We start from the raw sequence: 6,000 nt of genomic DNA, 5'->3' as shown, positions 1-6,000 counted from the left end.
TTTTAGTAGAGACAGGGTTTCTCCATGTTGGTCAGGCTGGTCTCAAACTCCCGACCTCAGGTGATCTGCCCACCTCAGCCTCCCAAAGTGCTGGGATTACAGGCGTGAGCCACCACACCCAGCTGGTTTTTATTTCTTAAATGAAATGACAGGTACTTGGATGCTCATTATATAATTCTAAGCACCTTTTTGTAAATGTGAAATATTGTAGTTCACAATAGCTTTTAGGTTTGCTACATTAACTATAATCTAGCCACGTGATGGATAAGAATTTAAAAGAATACAGATGCTGTCTCTGTAGTGCTATGACAAAAATATCCAGGATACACTGGTGAGTGAAAAAAGCAAGTGATGGCCAGGTGTGTGGTGGCTCACGCTTGTAATCCCAGCACTTTGGGAGGCTGAGGTGGGTGGATCACTTGAGGTCAGGAGTTCGAGACCAGCCTGGCTAACATGGTGAAACCCCGTCTCTACTAAAAATACAAAAATTAGCCAGGCATGGTGGCGTGCACCTGTAATCCCAGCTACTCAGGAGGCTGAGGCAGTAGAATCGCTTGAACCTGGGACGTGGAGATTGCAGTGAGCCGAGACTGCGCCTAAGTAGCTGGGATTACAGGCGTGTACCACCGTTCCTGGCTTATTTTTGTATTTTTAGTAGAGACGTGGTTTCTGCCATGTTGGCCAGCCTTGTCTCGGACTCCTGACAGAGGGAGGGAAGGAGGGACGGAGGGAAGGAGGGAAGGAAGGAAGGAACGAAGGAAGGAAGGAACGAAGGAAGGAAGGAAGGAAGGAAGGAAGGAAGGAAACTACAGACCAGTATCTCTTGTGAACATAGATGCAAAACTCCTCAACAAAATAGTAGCAAATCAAATCCAGTAATGTATAAAAATAATTACTCAAAATGACCAAGCGGGATTTATTCCAGGTATGTGAGGCTAGTTCAACATTTGAAAATCAATTAAGATAATCAATTACATTGACAGGCTAACGATGTAAAATTGCATTATCATACCAATAAAAGCAGAAAAAGCATGTGGCAAAGTCCAACCACCATTTGCAATAAAAACTCTCAACAAACTAGGAAATAGGAGAACTTCACAAGTTGATAAAGAACATTTACAAAAATCATACTTAATGGTGAGAAACTGGAAGCTTTCCCACTAAGGTCAGGAACAAGGCAATAATGTCCTAACAACTCATTTTCAATGTTGTACCAAAAGTCCTAGCTAATGTAGAAAATCTGAAAGAATCAACAAAAACAAACGAACAAAAACTCTTGGAACGAATAAGCATTACAGCAAGGTTGCAAGATACAACATTAACATACAAAAGTCAATTGCTAAGCTGGACGAAGTGGCTCATGCCTGTAATTCCTGCACTTTGAGAGGTCAAGGCAGGCGGATCTATTGAGTCCAGGAGTTTGAGATCAGCCTTGGCAACATCCCTGTAGGAAGACCTTATCTCTATTAAAAAAAGAAAAACTCAGCCGGGTGTGGTGACTCACACCTGTAATCCCAGCATTTTGGGAGGCTGAGGTGGGTGGATCACTAGGTCAAGAGATTGAGACCATCCTGGCCAACATGGTGAAACCCCGTGTCTATTAAAAATACAAAAATTAGCTGGGCATGGTGGTGCGCACCTGTAGTACCAGCTACTCGGGAGGCTGAGGCAGGAGAATCGCTTGAACCCAGGAGGTGGAGGTTGCAGTGAGCTGAGATGGTGCCACTGCACTCCAGCCTGGGCAACAGAGGAGACTCCGTCTCAAAAAAAAGGAAAAAAATGGTGCCCAGGCACGATGGCTCACGCCTGTAATCCCAGCACTTTGGGAGGCCAAGGTGGGCGGATCACTTGAGATCAGGATTTTGAGACCAGACTGGCCAACATAGTGAAACCTCGTCTCTACTAAAAACACAAAAATTTAGCTGGGCATAGTGGTGCACATCTGTAATCTCAGCTACTTGGGAGGCTGAGGTGGGGGGATCACTTGAGCCCAGAAGGCACAGGCTGCAGTGAGCCAAGACTGCGCCACTGCACTCCAGCTTGGGCAACAGAGTGAGACTCTGTCTCAAAAAAGAAAAAAAAGTCAATTGCTTTCACTTATACAAGCAATCAGCAAGTGCAATGTTTTTTGTTGTTGTTGTTGTTGTTGTTGTTGTTTTTGAGACAGAGTTTCACTCTGTTGCCCAGGCTGGAGTACAGTGGCGCGATCTCGGCTCACTGCAAGCTCCGCCTCCCGGGTTCATGCCATTCTCCTGCCTCAGCCTCCCGAGTAGCTGGGACTACAGGCGCTCACCACCACACCCAGCTAATTTTTTTGTATTTTTAGTAGACACGGGGTTTCACTGTGTTAGCCAGGATGGTCTCGATCTCCTGACCTCGTGATCCGCCTGCCTCAGCCTCTCAAAGTGCTGGGATTATAGGAGTAAGCCACTACGCCCAGCTTTTTTTTTTTTTGAGACAGAGTTTCACTCTGTCACCCAGGCTGAAGTACAGTGGCGTGATCTCAGCTCACTGGACCTCCACCTCCCAGGTTCAAATGATTCTCCTGCCTCAGCCTCCCAAGTAGCTGGGATTATAGGCATGTACCACCACTCCTGGCTAATTTTTGTATTTTTAGTAGAGACACGGTTTCTGCCATGTTGGCCAGGCTGGTCTCGGATTCCTGACCTCAGATGATCTACCCACCTTGGCCTCCCAAAGTGCTGGGATTATAGGCATGAGCCACTGTGCCCAGCCAAGCGCAATCTGATATTAAAACCACATTACCCACTTTGGAAGGCCAAGGTGGGAGGATTGCTTGAGCTCAGGAGTTGAAGGCCAGCCTGGACAACATAGCAAGACCCTGTCTCTACTAAATATTTAAAATTTAGCTGGGTGTGGTGGTGCATGCCTGTGGTGGGAAGATCACTTAGCCAGGGAGGTCCAGGCTGCAGTGAGCCGTGATCACACTACTGTACTGTAGCCTGGGTGACAGAGTAAAGACCTTGTCTCCAAAAAAAAAAAAAAAATATATATATATATATATATACACACACACACACACACACACACCACACACACACATATATATATAGATATATATATGAAGAAAAAAGTTGAAGACTGACACTGCCTGACTTCAAGACTTACTATAAAGTTACAGTAATCAAGATAGTGGGCCAGGTGCAGTGGCTTACGTCTGTAATCCCAGCACTTTGGGAGGCCGAGACGGGCAGATCACAAGGTCAGGAGATCAAGACCATCCTGGCTAATATGGTGAAACCCCGTCTCTGCTAAAAATACAAAAACAAAATTAGCCAGGTGTGGTGGCGGGCGCCTGTAGTCCCAGCTACTCAGGAGCCTGAGGCGGGAGAACGGCGTAAAGCTGGGAGGCGGAGCTTGCAGTGAGCCGAGATTGCGCCACTGCACTCCAGCCTGGGCGACAGAGTGAGACTCTGTCTCAAAAAAAAAAAAAAAAAACCTTGCAAAAAGATAGTGTGGTGGCCAGGCACAGTGGCTCATGCCTATAATCCCAGCATTTTGTGAGGCTGAGGCGGGCAGATTACCAGAGGTCAGGAGTTTGAGACCAGCCTGGCCAACACGGTGAAATCCCATCTCTAACAAAAATAGAAAAATTAGCTAGGCATGGTGGTGCATGCCTATAGTCCCAGCTACTAGGGAGGCTAAGGCGGGAGGGTGGCTTGAACCTGGAAGATGGAGGTTGCAGTGAGCCGAGATTGCACCATTGCACTCCAGGCTGGGTAAGAGTGAGACTCCATCTCAAAAAAAAAAAAAAAAAAAAAAAAAAAAACAGTGTAGTATTGGCAAAAGAATAGACAAACAGATTAATAGAACAGAATAAAGAACCCAGGAGAGACCCACATTAATACAGTCAACTGGTCTCTGACAAAGGAGTAAAAGCAATACAGTGGAACAAAGATAGAAAGACTCTTTTCAAGAGATTATGTTGGAACAACTGAACATCCACATGCAAAAACATGAATCTACACATAGACCTTACACCCTTCACAAAAATGAACTCAAAATGGATCATAGACCTAAATGTAAAACGCAAAACTGTAAAACTTCTAGTAGATAACATAGGAGAAAATCTAGATGATATTGGATTGGTGATGACTTTTTAAATACAACAGTAAAGGCAGGATCCATTTAAAAAATTGACAAACAGCTGGGCATGGTGGCTCACGCCTGTAATCCCAGCACTTTGGGAGGCCGAGGCGGGTGGATCACCTGAGGTCGGGAGTTCGAGACCAGCCTAACCAACATGGAGAAACCCCGTCTCTACGAAAAATACAAAATTAGCCAAGGGTGGTGGCACATGCCTGTAATCCCAGCTACTCAGGAGGCTGAGGCAGGGGAATTGCTTGAGCCCAGGAGGCGAGGTTGTGGTGAGCCGAGATTGCACCATTGCACTCCAACCTGGGCAACAAGAGAGAAACTCCGTCTCAAAAAAAAAAAAAAAATTGACAAACTTCATTAATTTTTTTTTTTTTTTTTTGGAAACAAGGTCTTGCTCTGTCACCCAGGCTGGAGTGCAGTGGCACAGGCACAGGTCAGTGCAGCCTTGACCTCCTGGGCTTAAGCAGTCCTTCGACCTCAGCCTCCCAAGTAGCTGGGACCACAGGTGTGCACCACACTCAGCCAATTTTTGTATTTTTTTGTAGAGATGAAGTCTCTATGTTGTACAGGCTGGTTTCGAACTCCTGGGCTCAAGCAATCCTCCTGCCTTGGCCTCCCAAAGTGCTGGGATTACAGGCCTCATGAGCCACCTCCCCCGGCCCACTTCATTAAATTATATGAAACTGGACTTCATTAAAATTAAAAAGCTCTGCTTTGTGAAAGACACTGTCAAGAGAATGAGAAGACAAGCCACAGACTGGGAGAAAATATTTGCAAAAGGTATATCTGATAAAGAGCTGTTATCCAAAATACACAAAGAACTCTTAAAACTCAACAAAAAGAAATCACCCAAACAAGTTGCCTGTTTTAAAATGGGCAAAAGACTTGAACAGACACCTCACTAAAGATTTACAGATGGCAAGTAAGCATAGGAAAGATACTCTACGTCATGTTATTAGGGAACTGCAAATTAAAACAAGATTTCACTACATACCTATTAGAATGGCCAAAAGCCAGCCGGGTGCAGAGGCTCATGCCTGTAATCCCAGCACTTTGGGAGGCTGAAGCAGGCAGATCACTTCAGGTCAGGAGTTTGAGACCAGCCTGGCCAATATGGTGAAACCCTGTCTCTTCTAAAAATACAAAAATCAGCCGGGCGCGGTGGCGTGTGCCTGTAGTCCCAGCTATTCAGGAGGCTGAGGCAGAAGAATGGTTTGAACCCGGGAGGCGGAGGTTGCAGTGAGTGGAGATTGTGCCACTGCACTCCAGCCTGGATGACAGAGTGAGACTCTGTCTCAGAAAAAAAAAAAAAATCAGCCAGGCGTGGTGGCACACACCTATAATCCCAGCTACTCGGGAAGCTGAGGCAGGAGAATTGCTTGAACCTGGGCAGTCAAGGTTGCAGTGAGGCGAGATAGTGCCACTGCACTCCAGTCTGGATGACAAAGGACACTCCGTCTCAGGAAAAAAAAAAAAAAAAAAAAAAGAATGGGCCAAAACCAAAACAGTGACAAAACCAAATGTTTCAGAGGATATGGAGCAACAGAAACCCTCATTAACTGCCAACAGGAATGCAAAATGGTACAGCCACTTTTGAAGACAGTTTGGCAGTTTCTTACAAAATGAAACATACTCTTACCACAGAATCCAGGACTCATATTCCTTGGTATTTATGAGTATTTATACTCCCAAAGGAGTTGAAAACTTATGCTCACACAAAAACCTGTACACAAATGTTTGTAGCAGTTGTATTCATAATTGCCAAAACTTGGAAGCAACCAAGATGTCCTTCAGTAGGTGAACAGATAATGTACATTCACATAATGGAATACTATTCAGCAGTACTTCCAAAATGAGCTGTCAAGCTCATGATTCAGCCAC

The sequence above is a fragment of the Pan paniscus genome, chromosome 21 (assembly GCF_029289425.2).
Source record: "Pan paniscus chromosome 21, NHGRI_mPanPan1-v2.0_pri, whole genome shotgun sequence".
Lineage (NCBI taxonomy): Eukaryota > Metazoa > Chordata > Mammalia > Primates > Hominidae > Pan > Pan paniscus.
The sequence above is the reverse complement of the archived record's forward strand: the minus strand, read 5'-3'. Positions refer to the sequence as shown.